Source organism: Topomyia yanbarensis, chromosome 1 (genome assembly GCF_030247195.1).
Source record: "Topomyia yanbarensis strain Yona2022 chromosome 1, ASM3024719v1, whole genome shotgun sequence".
NCBI classification, from domain to species: Eukaryota; Metazoa; Arthropoda; class Insecta; order Diptera; family Culicidae; genus Topomyia; species Topomyia yanbarensis.
This window is the reverse complement of record NC_080670.1, coordinates 11,054,288-11,073,816: the sequence shown is the minus strand read 5'-3', so window position 1 is coordinate 11,073,816 and position 19,529 is coordinate 11,054,288. Positions and strand designations below refer to the sequence as shown.

Below are 19,529 nucleotides of genomic sequence, written 5' to 3'. Positions count from 1 at the left end.
GTCTTCTCATCCGCACTAGTTTTGGTCCTTCGAAGCAGGCGAGGTCGGACAAGCAAGACTGCGAAAGTAAGGAAAAAAAATTGGATCCTGGACGCCATTTTGAACCCCCGGTTTGTGAAGCAGTGGAAACCCGATGGACGCTTGCTGGCTGGTTCTGGTTGGGATGTTTTTTTTTCTCTTTCTTCCGAAATGTCCTCATACCCAACGCCGCGCTGCATGGCAGGCGAACCAATTTTTTAAATGGATCGGAAGGATAATTAAAAATTTCAAGCATTCCTATCGATTAGTTTGAGTGAAGGAAATTAAATTGAATTTTGGGGTGCAACGAGTTGCAATCGGTGTTCTACCAGAGGGGGTGTTGAGTGTTGGGATGAGTGCCATAACGGCCTACTTCGATGCCCCGGACGAATTCAAATGTTGTGCCAGTAAACATCGTAAATTTTAACGTTTCTACAATCCTTGGTAACTATACGACATGAATCGGGTTAAAAAATCGAGTTTGTCGCGAAGTTAGAAATCGACGCCGCCAGGCACGAAATTGAACCCATTAATATTCTTACTGTATTTCAATGACCTCTTCGAAGAGCGGCGGGACACCCCAAAGTATGTAATTTTTAGAAGGTGGGTCAATTCAATCGTCTAATAGGTGTCTTTAGAAGTGTTTGTCAGGAGGTCTATGAAGCCCCGAACGTTGTTTTCGAACTAGAATTTAATTATCCGATACAATTAAGCTCGTGTTGTCTTTGGAAAGGATCTAACTCCGAGTAATTTGGAGATTTAGATTCGTGCATGCGTATCGTGGGAGGTCCTGGTTCCTTAGACGGCGTGCCCGTTGACGATATTCCAGGAATATGTTTGAGAGCTACGCAGTACGGCACAGTCATTACCCGACGTTCTTTCCAGAAATCTTAGGACGCATCAGAGCATGATGTTGACGGCTACCTACCGAATGGGGAGCTTCGCAGCAGACTACTTCCGCTAGGATTATTGTTACTGTTAAGTTCCCGGACGGAAAACCTGATCACTTTATCCTTAAACAGAACTATTGTGAATCCCCTAAGTGAGCTCTGGACCATAGACAATCTTCGTTAAGTTAAGGTTCCTGAATTACTTATCGTCAATCCCCTAAGGGCCGAGAAGAAGTCGCTACGATCTGCTCAGGATCTGGGAACCCTATACCAAAGATCGCCGACCTCGTTCTAGCTTCAGCTGGGCAGTCGCATAGTATGTTTCCTCCACTTGATGGCATTTTTTCCAGGCAGTATCTTGAGCGAAGTCCCTACCGGAGTCTTTGAAAGTAGATTGGAATCCAATCGGACCTTGCCCTAGCGCAGAGGAGTTAATACACTCATGAAACCATCCAAGTTATGATTCCGTAGTAGATTTTGCTGTTTATAAGGACTCCTCTGAAGGTAGTCCTCCTGTTCCAAATCCGGTATCTGCAGACGAATCAAACGGTAGCTCGGGATAGTCCGAATCAAGCGTTTCTTACTTTAGCAATTCTGCTCAAGTGATCATGCCATGAAGGTGAATCAACGATCCAATGTAATACCACGAATCTGCGGTTCTCCTCGGAAGCGAGTCAGTGTGTCAACTCGTTTGACTAGTAGACAAGCTGGTACGAATGGCAGCCGTAAGTGATTGAAAACTTGGTAATGGCCAACTAGAACCCCGCTGTTTCAGCACATCGATCGACGGCATTTACCGCCGTCTCATTGGGGTCATTAACTTCTCCAACACTACGGTAATGATGTCGCCAGCGTAGACAAAACAATAGGTTTTGTCTACGTCGACTTTCATGCTGATCAGAAAGAGCGAAACAAGCAAGCATGGATTCTTGGATACGGTTTCTTCAGTCAAGGTTTCAGCTTATTGAGCGCTGATTTCCAATGGAAGATTCGGTCCTGGTTGAACTCCCTTATAAAACTGCCCCCTTATGAAACTCCTCATCTACCCAGCGGTCGGAGGACTTCCTCTAGGCAAATCGTGTGCTATGCCTTAGTAATATCTATCATGGCGATATAAACGAATCGGTCATCGTCGAAGGCCTGACGGAGATTCGCCTAGGTGAGCTTCGCACCCATCCCGTTCGCGAGAGACGAATTGGACATGATCCAAGTGGTAGTTTCCAATGTCGTGAAATAGTTTGCTGCATCACGGCAGTTTGTCGCCAGCCTCTCAGGTCACGCAGACTTCTCAAGTCCTCTTCAACTTAGTTGACCCAATTTGCTCGTGGTGCACCTCTTCTCTTTGTACCTGTCCAATTAGTTTCGTGTACCATTTTGACCGAGTTGTCTGTCACCATTCGGACGACATGCAGAACCTGCCGCAGCCGCCCAATCTTCATTGTATAAACGAGCGAAACAGGAAGCATGGATTCTTAAGGTACCCCATTTTCTTCAGTGAGGATTCCAGATGATTGGGTGCTGATTTCCAACGCAAGGTTCGTTCCCAGATGTAGACTGTCCAAATTCTAGATATAACTCCCCGTCTACCCAGAAGTCGGAGGACTTCCTCCAGATCAACCGTGTGGTATGCCTTAACAATATCTAACGTGGCGATGTAAACGCGACGGTCATTGGCGAAGGCCAGGCGGAGAACCGCTTAGATGAGCTCCGGACCCCTGCGAAAGATGAATTGGACCTGTTCCAAGTGGTAGTTCTCCTCTAAGAAGTTTATCATACGCTTGTTGACCATCCTCTTCATAAACTTTACGAAGCACGGAAGTAGGTTTAAGAGGCGGAAGTCGTTCGACGTGCAGGGTCCTCAGGCTTTTTTCGGGAATGGAGAATATCAAGGTCTTACCTTCCCAATCAGTCTAATGCCGTGACGTCCTTTGCTGTATCAAGAAGTCGTCCAATTCACTCAGTCCAACGCAGGTTGTCGCCAGCCTCGCAGACTCCTCAAGCCTCTTTCAAATTAAGTCGATGATTGATCGCTGTACACCTCTCCTCCTTGTACCTGTCGAGTTAGTTTCGAGTAAAAATTTTGACCGAGTTGGCCGACGGCGGTTCTCCAAGCAACTGTTGCAATTCGTAGTTCATACGCCGTCTCCAAGTTCCCTCTTATATCTACATCCCACCGTAGATTGTTCGTTATGCCAGCTGCTCGAAAACACTAAGAGCGCGGTGGTCCTACGTCAGTATAATCCAGGTTTTGTGATCGTAGAGGACAACCGGTCTAAAGAGGGTTTAGTAGATGGTTAACTGCGACCAAACCTGCTCCGAAGGTTCCACGATCTGCCTACAGCGTCCTACCTTGGATATGACCGAAACCTTTGCAGAATTCAGCAAGATAGCTATTGGCCCACTATGGAAATTAACGTGAAACGCTACATTCAACTTTGTACAGTCTGCAATGCAGCCAAAGTACCAGCATCGGTGTTAACCCCACCAAACCAGTCAAGCACTCTTGGGAACTCTTTTCCGTTGATCATTGACTGGATCATAAAATTTTTTGCCGTCGAATCCTTTCGCATAGAGCGCGTATAGAACATGATGGTAACTAGATGGTTAACTTCGTGCGGTAGTGTACTGTGTTCGACCGAAAAAGTTTTCGTAACCCAAATTCTAGGCGTCCCTGAATTTCTCTGCCAGGGTCATTGTCAGTGTTCACCAGTGTGCCCAACTACACGACCTCATCAATCTCCTTAATATCGTCGTCATTAATCGATATACTCGGTTGGAAGCGTAATGTTCCTTCCCTCGATCCTATTACTGTTCTCTATTTTATCTTTGACGCATTTATGATCAGTCCAATTGACTTTGTTTCAACCTTCAGTCGGGTGTATTTCTCCATCATCGTCTTAAAATTACGTGTAACAATATCAACGTCAAGGAGTCCTGCAGATTTTTTACCTTAGAATACTCCGTTGAAGTTCTGTCCAGTATGACCGGTGGAAACGATACTTGAATTCTAGTTCGTTTCTTGAGACCTGTCAAGTAGGTCCACGGATATAATGCAGAAGGATCTGTCGAGTTCGTCAGCGATATCTCGTAGGTCATTCATATTGAGAAGTCACTCGTAGTCAACGGGAGGATGACGTTCACTCCCCTCCTCAATCGGGATGTGAGATACCCTCGAGAAAACTGTTTTCAATTTTCTCCTTTGATAACCTTTCTGGTCCCTTTTCTAGCTTTAGGTTAGCTGGTCGCCCGCTTCTCTCCTAATTGGTGGTCTATGGGTCTACACTTCTGTTCAGGGATTTCAAGGTCTTACTGCGATCTTACCTCTGGAGTCCTCCGGTGGGTTATGCAAGGTAATGACCTACCACTTGTTCGAGGTATACTATTTTCAGTTGCTCGGATGAAGAATCGCATTAACTGGTCGGCTGGTGTGGTAAAATGGCATACCTGACTCTAGGGCGTTGGATATTGCATCTTCGTTGACGTTCCAGTCTGCGTGGTCATATATCCATTCTAGGTGACGGTTAGTAGTTGATGGTAAGTGGTCGTGCGACGGACGAATTAGAAAATGATTGCCGTTTCCAAAGTCGTCGTAGTTGAAGAGGAGGTTGGCGTCAAAATGACCCGTCACTAAGAAGAAAGTCTAATCCAGCATATTTTCGGGACATTTTCGTACCAACGTTCCGTGCTTCGATTGGAAGCTTTCTACCTATGAACGGCATGTTCCCATAAGGTATTCGCATCCGAGGATCGGGTTGGTCTAATCGGGGTTTCGTTGGTGTATTGATGCGATGTTCGCTAGTTTGCTGGACGGCCCTAGTTTTTGACCTGAGAATACCCTGTTTTTAGCTCTGTCCAGCATGTCCGGTGGAAACGAAACTTGGGTTCTAGCTCGTTTCTTGAGGTTTGTTAAGCAAGTCCATGGACTTAGTGCAGAAGGGTCTGTCGAGTTCGTCAGTAATTTTCCGTGGGTAAGCCGTAGTGCTTCCGTTGACTACGAGTGAGAAATCAACGGGAAGGAGGCAATCATATTCGGATATACTCGATTTAGGTGAGATACTCTCAAGAAAGGTTTCCCTTGCTCTTTCAATTGCTTCTTTAATGGTCTTTTTGATCGCGTTCCTAGTTTTACGAAAGCGGCTCGCCCTTTTCTCTCTCAGTGGGTTATCTATGAGTGTCTTGTTCAGAGAGTTTTGGACCTTATGACGATCTTCGATAGTCAATTGAGCCCCTGGGTTTCATCGGTAGATAATAGTGGTATTAGGCTCCTAGTGGACGAGTGACCATCTCCCCTCTTTGTGACTCCATGATAAAAGTTTGTCATGTCGTCTTCGTTGAACGGAACCGACGGGTGGTTGTGCGAGGGCCGAGGTATACTGGACTTGGATGTATGTGGGGTTTCCGTCGTTCAAGATAATGTTATCATAGTTCTCCAAATTTATCTCAATTATCGCATCTATTGGATCTTCACGGAGCGTGATTGGCGTTAAAATATCCCATCACCAAGAAGAGAGCTGCTCAAAGCAAAGAACGGAGCGTTGGTACGAAAATAGGGAGGTTCGTACACCTGATTGGATATGTGATCATCTTCACGACTACTATCAAATCCGTATCAAGCTCAACCTGGTTCGATTTGAAGTCAGTCCAAATACCAATTGTGGCATCCCAAGACTAGCGGTATCCTACTAGGGACTGACGTTTGAACCCTCGCATATGTATGTTTCATACATAAATGAATAAATCGGCTGAGACAGAGACCGAGCGATTCGTTCGGGGTATCTCTGGGTGGAGTCGACATGGTTCACCTCTGAGGCCGTTCATGTTTCGTTGGAGTGCTTCGGTCCTTCCCTAGCGTTGCCACTGTCGCTGGTTGTTTACCGGTTGGAAGGGGGCTTCGTTCTCTGGAGTCACGATTTGGCCACCGCTAATCCCGAATCCCGCCGATACGATACTTTCTGGATATGACCAGCATGTTCCCATACGGTGTCCGCATTTGGGGATCTGGTGGGATTCATCGATGTTTCGTCTGTGTAGTGTCAGTCGATTTTGATGCGATTTTCATCATTTGTGAGACTTGTTACAGTGTCTGTTGTGTCGAGGTAAGCGTATTGGCGAGATAGAATCGAGGTAGCTCTTGATAGGTGTTTCTGCGAGTTGTTCGTCGGATGTAACAAGTGAAGTCGACTGTTCTCCTTTTCGCAAAATAGATTATTATATGCCTTCCGAGGACCCATATCCAGTACAACTCGCAACATCCCCGATCAGGGTTGTTCGGTTCCTTCATTGAGTTATTGAAGCAACCGGTTGTTTTAGGATCGACTACCCTGTTGTTGTAGATCTGTTCTACTCGACGCTATATCTACGCTGGTCTCCCAGCTCCAAATGCCAATGAAGTTTGTCGAGCTAGATCCGGACAGCTAAAGCTGACATTAATCAATCATTCGGTTTCTTGATGGAACTGCTGCGCAATTTTCTCTGGCGTTAGATCTTCAGAGACTTCGTAGCACTACTGAATCGTTGGAGTTCCATTTGATAGGAGGGTCCGTTTGTGGTGTCCGTCGGCGGTACGGGTCCAACGAACCTTTTAATATTATCTGTTCCAAATGTGACAACCATAAGAATACCCTAAAATGGTCATAATTTCTCAAATATGGTTTTCAAATGGTATCTTTCATGGTGGTGACCATGGTGATGGCATTTCCATGGATTGAATCCATATCAAACACCGAAAGTCCTCCATAAACTCTGTAAGGGAAGTCTAACCGACACGAACTACGAAAAGGAAGGTTTGTCGAGCCCATACCACTGATAGAGACTCCAACCGGACTCTCCTATCAACTCCGCAGTTCCAGCAGAATGAAGAATTGCTGTAAAAATGAAAAGCCCATGATACTCCAAGTATCTTCATTTCTTCAGGTATTCTTCATTCTGTTGGACCTGAGAAGTTCAATGTGATAAGAGAGTCCGGTTGGAGTCTCCATCAATGCTATGCGTTCGACAAACCTTCCTTTTTGGGGTTCGTGTCGGTTAGGCTTCCCTTAAAGTATTTGTGGAGGACTTCTGGTTCTTGGTGTTTTAGAAACTTGATTCTCTTGTCCATCTAAGCCTCTGTCGATCGCTGTTTCCCCTGTTTCAGTTCGTTACATTCCTCATGGAGAAGTTAATCTGTTTATCCCGCTTATTGGACCGAGGATTGATTGGCGTAGTTGGTCTTAAGCAGTTTTTAGTGGATGACGAATTCTCATCTCGTCTGCTGTAGAGGCTGGTTCTGCTAGGGAACCTCCTGTTGGACCAAGCTCAACAAAACATTACCTTGTTTTGGTTCTCCTCGGACTGCATAGTTTCGGGGAATTTTGGGTTTCTGTTGGTTGCGACCTTGACGAACGCTCCTTACTCCCTATACTTCTGTTTTTTTTTAGTTTCGGGTTATGAGTTTTTGTGCACAATTTTTCTATTTACTAGTGGCATTCAAAGCATCAGCACTTGTAGCAGACCCTGGGCGTTTGATAGTAAGGGCGAATGTTGGTACGTAGAAGTCTCTGGTACATGCTATCCTAGAGATTGAAGCAAGAGAAAGAGAGAGGTATAACTACGAGTAGCTTGTTGGGTTTGACCAACAAAATAGCTGCCAGTAAGTGTTGTGATCCTACAGAAGAATATCTTGGTCCTGAAGTTCATCTAGCAGGTCCCCTTCACTAATGTTGATAGTTTCTGGGTCATAGATAACCAACTGTACTCTATAAGGGTGTAATAGAACTACACCTCGATCTTCAGGATTTATAGGTCTATCCAGCATTTTGTACCGAGCGCGTGATCAGGAACGGGTTCGAAGGCAGCCATTGTTCTTCCTGACGAAATTCGTACTTTCATCAGCTGGGTCGGTTGATTAAATCCTCTAGGTATTTTAAGCAGTTTGTCATCGGGGAACGAAGGGAATGTTAGTGTGATGACTGATGTTATGTTAAGGATCTACCTTTTGATCATTTGCCATCTTTTTAACGGACGGTAAGGTATTGAACACTGTTCTAGAGGCCATACGGAGTACATATCTCGATCCCCAGGATTTCTTGGTGGATCTATCCTGCATCTTGTAGCGAACGCAGGATCAGGAACGAATTCGAAGGCAGCCGTTGTTCTTCTTGACTAACTGCGCTGACTACTTTCAGCAACTGGGTCGGTTGATCACATCCTTTAAGCATTCTAAGCAGCTTGTCGTCGGGGAACAAAGGGAATGTTAGTGTGATCACAGACTAACAGACGTAACACTCGAAAACAATTCTTCGCCAGCTTTAACGGTCATTTTAAATATATTTTTAGTTGGGTCGCATTTGAGATTATGGCGCCACTGATATATGCGCAAGTATACTGGGGATAGACCACTAGTGAAAAATTGTTTCTCGAGCCTGATGGATAACCCTTTTGCAAATGAGTGGTTGTGACCGTGTATAAAAGATGGAGCTAGTGTTATAGTAAAATTGGCGGATCGATATTTTTTAAAGAATTTACTCAAGTGTTATGTCTGTTAGTCTGTGGTGTGACAACCGATGTTGTGGAAACCTCTTCAACTTGACGTTTGTCGTGGGAAGAAGGTATTGCTAGTGGGAAAGGGTAAAAAGCTACTCAAATTTGGTTTGTAGATGGTTTGAGCAATAATGTCAATGCAGTTCTTACAAGTTTTATCACGTATTAATAGCTCTCGGAAGTCGGCTGCCGAAAATTTTGACTCAATTTATTTTCAGATCTATCGTTTGTTTATCCGGAAGATAATTGCAGTATTAACCTCCAGTGGACACATCGTCCCTCTCCCTCCCCCTCATCAACACTTGATGATAACAGTTACTTTTAGTTTTTTTTTCAACGTTGAGTAAAAGTTTTTTTAGTACATAACAAATCATCAGTAATGCTCCTTAAACATTTTTCTGTAGTTCTGCAGGGCGAATCTTATTGATGTTAAAAATGAATCTTGGGAAAGAGTTTATGAAAAAATACATTTTCATATCTAACATTTTTAAATTTCTCACCTCAGCAAAATCCGGAAAATCGTCCCAAGAACTCCGTGACGATCCATCAAAGCAATCTACTTTGAAAGTCAGACCGAAAAAAGAATCCCCAGCTAACCCAAAGCATTCAAGCATTTTCCTTCCACCCCCCCCCTCCCTGAACTAATCCACATCTCTTCGACCGCCTGTAACGGAATGGTGCAAAGATTTCCGGCTCTTCCGGGGACGGCGGCGAAGGACACTCTACACACTTCACCCGTGAGCCTGCCAGCTTGTCTGCCTGCCTGCCTGCCACAACCGAACGGAGCTATTTAGCCTTTCCACTTCCTTCGGGCGGACACAGAGGTTGGCAGTTTGTTTGCCGGGAACGGGCCGGGAAAAGTGCACTTCTAAATATTAATAATACCCAGCCTAGTGTGTTTCTATTTGTGTGGGTGTGTACGTGTGCGTGCGTATGTATTTACATGCGTGTTAGTGAGTGCGCCTCCCGTTTTTTTCGCTTCTCTGTTTTGGAAAAGTGCATTTTTCCTGCGAGTAGAGCGAAAGCCATGCTCCTACCCGCACATACTGGCCTGGCTAAGGTCAGGTAACGAGCGCTCGTGCTGGGGGCGAGGAGAGAAAGAGAGAGGAGGTAACTGGCGACGGACGGCGTAGGAAACGGTGGAATGCGGGGGCGTAAGTTACATAAAATGAAGCTTGTGTGTATACACTTACATGCACATAAACTCAGACGAAGAAATATACTGCACTTTTGGAGACGGCGCGAGGTCAAAGCCGTGGGGCGGGCAAGAGGAAGAATGCGGTGGCGGGCGGCGAATGTGTGAAGCGTCGAAAGAAGCCATTCTAAATGCAGCTTATTTTTATTCGTTTTAAAATGTCATTTTCTGCATTATTGACACAGTTTTTCCTTGGCAGTTTAAGCGTAATAATACCATTAGACGTTAAATGGCGTATATTCAACTCATGGGACGCGAAGGATTAAGGAGATGTGTGTGTGTGTGTGTGGCGAGCGAGTTTGAGCAAAGAAAAGCGGGAAGGGTTGTTCTAGCAACCCTTTAATTTCAGCTCCGGCTGGATCAGGCGATAATACGAAAATTGAGGGTATGGATTCTTTTTTCACTGGGGCGAATGACAACGCAGTAGGCGAGAAAGGGGAAAAGTATTTTTGACACCGGAACGGGAACACATGGCAGCAAATGGAGCGATACTAATGAGCGGATAGTGAGAATAAAAGAACGCGTAGAAAAAAGGTGGTTGGTGTGCTAATTGGGGACATAGAGCGGGAGCCAGGAAATCGTCCTACAATGTAGCCGAGGGCGTTACATTACTTTCATACTGTATTCACACTCCTTTATGTAGGGCTCTTGACTGCACTACTTCGGGGAATCGAGAATGGTGAGTGTTACACATGCTCCTATGCTTATACGCACTATGCGCTGGAATGTTTGTCGGATAAGATGGTAAACCTAGATTTGAGCTCCTATTATTATTCATTGCAGCTTTAACTAGATTTTTAAGATCTGGTGCGTTTGTCCGTTGGTTGCGAAAAGAAAATGTGCGTAGTACGTCAGGTTCAGCATCGTTATAAAAAATAATTTCACCTGGAAGCAGCTTAGGACGCTTCTTTACCACGTTGTACAGTAATGATATTCAACTGAAAGCTCTATCCTCAATATTTCATACATTAATGTTCATTTGAGTGGTGGAATAAACTAGGACTTTTGAGTAAACGTAACAATACCTCCAAACTGAAACTAATCGAGCAAGCGACAGGCAACGCCGATCTTCAATCCAACCGTCACCTCGATCCGACAATCATCACAACAATACAACCTTTTATTTCTGCCTCCATCTTAGTCCTACCCCGCTGCGGGAGGTATTATCCAACTAACTGACTGACTGACTGACTAATGGTGGCCCCCGTGTGTGTGTGTGTGTGTGGAAAACCTTCTTCCTGTTTGGGGTAGGGCAGGACCTAATCGAACCACCACCATCCAGTACTATCCCCCCCCCCCCTCCCCAACCAAGGCTCACCGAAGCAAACAACCGTCCACATCGGAACAGGGTGTGACTAGTGGCACTGGTAACTACTAAATAACACCGCTGAAGGACTGACTGGATGTTAATCGAACGAACGAAAAGGGAACTGTAGAGAACGAGTCCCGTCGTCGTTGTTGACTGTGGTACACGGGAAAACACGGGGTCGGTTTTTTCACGTTCAAAAGATAGTGGTACGTAACTAACGTAGAACAGGCGCGAGAGAAAAAAAAAAAGAAGTGAGGGTTAACTTCTAACCATGCACGTTGATGTTGATGTGTGTGAGTGGGTGTGTGTTTTTGACCGGGCGGGGGTACCAACTGCTGTTGCATTTTGCCAGTACCGAAACAACAAACTGGGTACGAAAAGAAAAACAGTGGGATGGGGAGAAGGTTGTCTGCATTTATAGTTCTGTTTTGTTGTTAAGGAAGGTTGTGGTTTCAGCTCGCTAATCAAATATATTTTATTTTTACTCCCCTCGGAGGCGAAGCAAGCGTTGCTTTTTTTCGTCTCACACACAAAAAACGGGGGAAGGTTTTTCTTCTTCTTTTTTTTTTCTTTCCAGACCGGAACGTGCACTATTGAAATTGACAGGAAATCGATAAGTTCAAATTGAGTGGTTATCGATGGAATTTCGGCGAACTGGTTGGATCGGTTGAGAACTCAATTTGTGGTGACGGGTTGTGGCGAAGGTAATTGAAAAGTAATAGATATAAAACTTGAAAAGAAACTTATTTCGGAAAGCGTGAAACGTGCTGGAAGGTGAAGATGTGACAAGCTGTGTTTGTGCCACTCTGGAAATGGTGTACAGGTAACAATTGATTTTATTCTTATTCTTAAATATTATTTGAATTAACATAGCCCCTTTCTTTTTTTCAGTCCGAATCGTGAACTATTTGAACTGGTTGGAATTGAAGGCTTGAAGCGTAGCGAAGGTAATTAAAAAAGAATATAAATAAAACTTGAAAAGAAAAAAAAACATAATATGAGATACGTGATAAAAGGAACAGATGCGACTATTTGTATTAGAACTACTCAAAAAGGTATGTAAATAATAGTTAATTGACAACGATTATCATTCTATTCAGTAAAAAAACCGACGGGTACATTGAGTTTAAGGAACTATTCATCTAAATTAATGCCTGGAAGACAGTCGTAAAATTCACGAGACCGATGCTATAAGGGATAAACAAGCAAATGGTGGCCAGCTAGTCGAGAACTGAGGATAGCATACATAAAGCAAGTTAATTGCCTAGCTGCCTGCATACAGATAGACATACATGTAAACAATGGTAGCATAATATCTGAGCAGTTTCAATTTCGAACATGAATTTTCGGACCAAGAGGCTGACAATGGACAAGCGTTCTAGAGTATATACTAAACACTTGTATTAACATACCGAACCAGTTTCCAAATTCAATTTTTTCATTCAGTAATGACCATGATCGGAGACTTACCTGAAAAGAAACAAAAAAAAATATACTTATTAGTAACGATTTGATCTCAAATGACACATCTAACCGAGTATGTACAACCAAATGCAAAACTCAATGCCAACCAGATATAGCATTCTAATGGAAAGAAACAAAAAGAATGTGTCACCCCTCAATAGGCAACTCGAACAGAGCGAAGTAGGAAACCTTGAGCGTCCTAGCCGTTGTCGATACTATAAACAAAGAGTGCAGTATTGCTGCAGCCGGCAAAGTCGGAAATGACCACACTACCGAATAATAGTAATACACAGAAAGCCAGAACAGTAATCGCATAATAAAATTAAATGAATCATCAATTCAACCCCCCTTCAATCCGCCTAAACCCCCGCTTAGGCAGAAATCTTTTGTTCTCGGCTAGGTTAGTTGTCTGAGATAGCAAAAGGCGCGAGCATGGTTGAATTTTTTTTCTTTCTACTAGACGTGTCTTAGCATCGGAATTATTTATTCGTCTCTCTCTCTCTCTGTCCCTCTCGATGTGTTGGATAAATTTCGTTTGTTGTATCGCGTGCTCAGATTGACAGAAAACCGTTTTGTGTCTGCCATTCTTGTTCGCTATCAAATTACAGCCGTCGACGTCTTTCAGCAGGCTGCAGCAAGCAGCCCGCTTTGTGGCATCTCAAATTCAATCTAATTATCGAAATCACACGTTTGATACGTGCGAACGTTGGCTGGCTGACTGTGGCTATGAATGTGTGCTTGTATGCATATATGAGTGTATGTTTATCCCACTTCCACCAGTGCACGGGTGATTAATTTTGGTTGTCTTGGCGCGCGTCGCTGCCAACATCACAGCACCCCCCGGAAACGTTTCGGTCCTGGGTCTCCTGATTGCTCTCCCCCGTTCATCTGGGTGAGTTGTGAAATTATCGATTAGTTTTCTGGAAGGATTATGGTTTCCATTAAAGGAATAGGAAATTGGTAGGAAAATTGTATTTGGTGGAACCGTACGGTCTACCTTCGTCTTGGTTTACAGATTTAGATCAATAGGCAATCTAATCGATGGGGCTTGTCCGGTGAAAAGGGAGTCGAGTAATTTTATTTAATTCGTTTCCTCTAGTGATATTGAATAAACCATTTCCGGGTGCTTTAAATGGAAAAATTTTAATTTCTCTCTAAATCAAATTAAAAACTCACTTGACATTTGAACTCATCGAAAGACTAAGTATTCAATGCCCTTATCTTTCTAAGTGAAATGTATTCATAATTTCTTTTAGAAAACAATCACTCGAACCTATAAATATAAACGGCACAACTTATTCGAATGCCAGTCGTAGCTCAATGGAAAACACGTCAAGTAAGGGTTGCTGCGGATGAGTCTTGCATTTCTTGCTTGGCAGCATATTGTGGTTTCAAATTTAACAAAAAATTAAATAATTCTACTTCAATAGCAAATCAATCCTATGTTTGTTATGGGTATGTTTCTATCGTAAGCCAACATGAACTATTTGGAATATATCAATTTAAAAAGGTTCGTGTTCACATTTTGATCAGATCAAAACTGAATCAATATAAATTATAGTTTGTTCAGTGGCTTATCCCTTTAGAACTATCTCGGGGGGAACTTGGCCTTATATCCACTACTCTATCAACGATGTGAAGTAATATGCGTTGCGGTATATTGTTTGTTTAAATCTACAGAGAAGACTATGCAAAGAAGATTTCTAGTTCCGGTTAGGTAGATATGCAACAATATATCGTAGCGGTTTCCCATTTTACCAGTTTACCTACAATTTTTGTAGGTGGTCTTGAGATGAACGCCAATTTGCTGTTAGATTATTGGTGAATTCTTTAACTATGTCAATTGAAGGAACTATAATGGTTAACAGATTACCGCAAGTTGATCGGAATACTAATTTCCATGAATGCAGTATCCCGGTATTCAATATATAGTCTCAAGGGTGTCGTTGTTATTCTCGATGGTAAATACGAAGGGATAGAGGTATTATTCAGTTTCCAGCACCATTATTACAGAAAGTATCTGACTAGACGGCCGTAGCTATGTCCTCCGGTTTCCGCACTAAGACCAGGGATATGGTGGCGGCTCCTGTCAAAAAACAGAGGTCTGCGAGAATAAGCAAAATGAGTGGCCACTCCCCTTAAACCCTCTCACAGATCCCGACTTCCCACTCAAATTTGGATCCGTCGGTGAAGATTTTACCACGTTTCAAGAAACAACGGTCGATGAGTTGGTGGTATACCGCCGTGAGCTACTTCAGGGACTGCACCGCCCCGGACTACCGGGAAAGGGAAGCGTCCTTATTTGGCGTTAAAGAATTCTAAGGGCGATGCCGCATCCGATAAAGGTGCGCTAGTCGTGGCAAGGGATAGCCCGAAAAGATTTCGTGAATTGTAGCTGCTTCCAGGATATGCAATCTTCTTCTGTCCTTTTAAGAAAGCTCAGTGCAGTGTCCATCGAATGACTACCAGGGTCGTTGCCCAGCGAAACGGAAGAACACCTGGTTCGAGACACGGACTTGCGGTCGATGATGCTGGGTAGTAGCTTTGATACAGTGTGTATAGATCCGTGGCAGAGAGGGGCTAGGGCACTGTTCATATCCTCAAAGTTACGATTGGTCAATTCAACGCCATAGTTAACCGGTTGTTTTCCCGGAAGCTAGCAGCACTGTATTGTCAGCGGATAGAAGCGGAAGGGCTGAGAAAAGTAGTTGTATGCTGATCAGGAATAAGGAGACCGCCAACATCGATCCATGTGGAATTCCATTTTCCTCATGAATTGTTGGATACAATAGCCGATGTTCCCGTGAATTCCCCAGCCACGAAGTTGTAGGATTCCATCCCACCAAAGGGTGTTATATGCCTTTTCTATGTCAAGTGTTATATCCGTATGAAGCGCTTCCTTTATTGCCTGGCCAAGAATTTCGTTTAGTGACCCAAGGTATGTTTCAGTCCCCATTCTCTTGTGGACGCCATATTGACGGCTATCCAGTAGGTCACGGTGCTCGAGGGTTGTGATTAATCGACGGTACACCATTCTTTCAAATGTTTTTTTTTCCAAGGCGGTGCATATAGTTTATGGGCCGAAATTCACTAGCCTGTTTCATCAGGATTCTTGTAGAGACCTTCCTCCCATATTTTGTTATAGTTGTTGAGCAGCGCTTTCTTTTTTGGAGCGAAAGATTTTTAAGTAATAGGTGGCCGGTGTTGTCATCCAGTATAATGGCTTGTTTTGCATTTGGATATATGATGGTGTCATTCTCAATAATCCCGCGAAAGGCGCGTAAGTACTTCAGCTTACGGGTTCGCCCACCCTATTTTGGCCCTTCATCTAGTGATATGCTGAAGATATCCATAACGTAATACTTGAACAAATTATGCAGGAAGGTCATTCCATGCTACCGGTTGTGCCTTGCTACAGTAAGTGGTAGATCATAGTCATAGTGGGTAGCCGGTGTTGCCGATACCGGTAGCTTTCCCACGTCCCCTTTCAAGAACCCCAGTTAGCTCTCTTCCAGAAAAGGTTTGGTTCCAATCGGCAGTGGGGCTTGATGAGAATGAAACGGGAGTGCCTTATAGGGTCGTTCTGTGCTTCAGAATCTCCGACGCAAGTGAAGTGGTTTCTTATAGCGACGCAGAGTGTCGGCCTGATTCGTGTGCTATTTGCTCTGGTTGAAGCGTTGGAATACCGTTGATTTCTACAGCAAATCCACTATGCCGTCGTTTGCCGCTGAGTGCGTTAACCCTCCGCCACATTTCTTCTGATAAAGAGTTAGGGTAGAAGAAGGGTTAGGGTGGAAGAAGGGTCCAAGAAGGTTGTCCAACTAGCGACTAGCTTCGCTGAAGGGTTCCCTCGCGATATTAGTCAACTTGCGGAAGTCGTTGATCCACGCCTCCCAGAGATGGTGGTTTGCGGGGGTTCGACGAGGAACCAGCAGAGTTCTGCGGCGGTCCTTGCGAACCTTGGACACTTCGGAGCCTTACCAATTCACACTGCTCTTCGAGGGGAGATTTTCGGTCAATTCGTCGGTGGGAACACTCTTGGTGCGGGTCCAAGTTGTCCAGGAAGATGTTTTGCTCGAAATTCGTCCAGTCGGCTTCCTTGTATATCCAGCGCCGGCGACATGAGGTAGTTGGGTGTGAATCACCTTGGACTGACCATAGGCAATCGACAGTCATCTTATTGTAGTGTTGAGTTACCATCGTTCTTGACCGTGCTGGCCACCACAATTAATTCGGTATCGAGCGAGACCTTCTCGACTGGTATATCGATCCCTGTAGCAAACCCGATGGTTTGATAAATATTGACTCCGGTAGCGAGTTTGCATTCGTACGGATTTCCGAAGCATTGTGAAATATCGACTTCCTTCAAAGTGTGTGTCTCCTAGATAACAAGGACGATTCGGTTGTATTGAGCGATGGTGGATTCAAAGTACCCGAGGTCGTTTCTCAGGACCATCGCTCCTGGATTGCCGGCGAGCTACGGTCCTGACGTTGGTCTACGATCGAATCAGAGGACGAGACGGGGTCGTCATTTGAGGGTGGGTTATCTGAGTCCTGATTTGACGGTCCGGCTGTAATTCGCTCGGAAGTAGTTGCCTGGGTAAAGTTGGGATAACTATGTTCTTGACTTTCCCGGGAGGTAGCCGGGCCCTTCCTCTGCATCAACAGCTACCGAAAGCTCGTTCACGGGAGTCGGAACAATCCCGGACAACGCCAGCGCATATCCGACATTTTTATGAGGAAACTTTGAGCTGTGGTCGGTGTCGGTTGGGAGGAGAGGTCCGTTCCCCTATGAGTTCTTCCTTTTGGGGCCATTGAGCCTTTTATAGCAGTTTGCAAAAGAGAGAGTATTTTAACGATTTGAGTTTTCTCCTTTATCCTGGTGTCAGCTTTCTCCTTGCATCTAATCGTATGTCAGGAGTACCCGGCTATTGGGTTGAGGCTGCGTGTGTCTGAGATCTTGAAAGCGAGCGGCGGGTCGGTCGGCTGATTTTCCTACGGGTCTTTCGGCGGAAGGCCTACTAGGAGGTTCCAACTCGCTAACAGATTGTGATTTTGTATCGCCACGGTGAGGTTCACTGAAGCTCTCACCGAGTTGTCTGTTCTTGTTGCTGGTGTGTTTGTAGAACTGGCAGCCTGTCTGCACGAGATCCCAGTATCTAGCGTAGCATTTGAGAGGGTCTCCATATGACAGGTCCCATACGTTCGTGTTATATCTGTGGAACATGCAATAAGCTCAACATTGTGATATCGCAAACAAATGATATTGACGACAAGTATCTCATAAAAGGCTACCGTGTCTACCTTCCTGCCTACAAAGTGGAGATCGACGGCGTGATCACCGACTTGTTTTCGCCATATGACAGTTTGCATACGTTATGGTTGGTTGGTGTTGTTTTCGTGGCTTTGGGTTGGTAAGGAGTACTGTTTCTGGTCATTTTATTATTTGGTGCTCTTGCCAGGATATGATCCAATTGTCTCGGGCTAGTAGCCGCCGGAAGCTATATTGTTTGCCGGTTTTTTCTACGGAGTCGCTGGGTAGGGGCCTAGTATGACCTGAGGGGACTACGAGATATGTCCCCTCTGTTGCGTCTTTCTACAGGATCATTTTTCTCTCGCAGGCTCTCAGGTTTCCTGTACTAGGTTTTAGCTCAATCGGGGCAGTGTTGTTTTTTGGGGCATATCGTTTCGCAGAACATTTTTTTTGAATTGGGAGCTACATTGTTAGAATTGTTGTTGTTGCTGAGTACCTGCTACCTCAGCTTCAAGATCAGACGCAGTGATTCTCAGGGGGCTATGATGTCGTTGCTGGGGGTTAACTAGACTCAAGAAAATGTCCGGCAAAAGAGAGAACTAGTAGGGGTATTCAATGGAACCCCGTTGTTTAATTTCGTTACACGCTTGACTCCGATGACGTTTTGCGTATAGTCTTCGTGCACATCTGCACTGTGTCGGGGTAGTAAATAATTCCCTGATTTTTTAAAGGGAAGGGTGAGGTATAACCTCAATTGCCTGACCGTTTTTCAAACACTTCATCTCTCATAAGCCTCTGCTATACTGATTGGGAGGATGTACGGAGGACACACTGAAAGCCTCGTGTTTCTTTGTTCGAAATTATGTGTTTGGTGGGTTCGACCCTCTTTCACTGATGAGTATGAAATTTGGTATGGTCCATATTTATGGTCTATTTAAAGGACTATATGGTGTTTGAGACCATGATAATTTGCATGGGTAATATTATCATTGCGGTTAGGGAGGCAACATTTTCTCGAAAGACTTTGTGAAATCAGATGACGGCGTTTGAAGGCGTCGGAGCATTTTCCGGGAGACTGCTCATGGAGATCGGTTAACTAAGTAGACTATTTATTAATGACTTTAACCCGCATCGATCATGGAAAAAATGGGATTATGTTTTTTTTTTTTTGTTTCTTCATAAAAAATTAAAACGAAAAATCCGATAAGCTCATCATTGTGATCTCCTATCTAAAATAATCTTATGATATTACTAACGACAAGTATTTCATAAAGGGCTACCGAGTCTACATTCCCACCTACAAAGTAGAGATCGACGGCGCGATCTTCGAGTAGTTTCGAATGCTACTTAAAGCCGATTTTGGAAAAATCTACGGCTACATGACTGCACTGCCATCAAAAAAAAATTTTACTGCTGCTGTGCATTCAAAATGCTGTTTAGTAACCAGACGTTTTTTAATAGTTTTTTGAATGCTGGTTAAAAACAGTCAAGCATATAAAATGCTAATGCATTCTTTTGCAGAAAAACTAAGAAGAACTACAGCTACTACTGTACCTAAAAACTATTCGGCAGATAAGATTCCTTGAAAAGGCTAAAAAAATCTCTTAAAGGGGCCTGCGAATAGCTCGTACATGACACATTTGCCGGGAACCAACCCCGCCCAAACCACTCGCTGCCTAGAAGGAGTTAATTTTTCATCGTCATACTGCGCAAACGTCGTAATAGAGCTGAATAACTATTTTTCGAACATAGAAAACAGAGCCCAAACAAAAGACGCTTGATAGTTCTTCCAAGTTCGCGTTAGAGAGCAGACTCTATTGTTGAAATCGCTCTACGATGGAGATTTTTCTCACGCTTTGCACTGAATGAGCTGCGATTTCG

At 44.2% G+C, this 19,529-nt stretch overlaps 1 protein-coding gene across 6 annotated transcripts in view; it reads right to left on the bottom strand.

Annotated features, from left to right (window-relative positions):
- Window positions 1-19,529, bottom strand: part of LOC131676869 (mushroom body large-type Kenyon cell-specific protein 1) — a 398,326-nt gene that overhangs the window by 123,379 nt on the left and 255,418 nt on the right. The window lies entirely within an intron of this gene.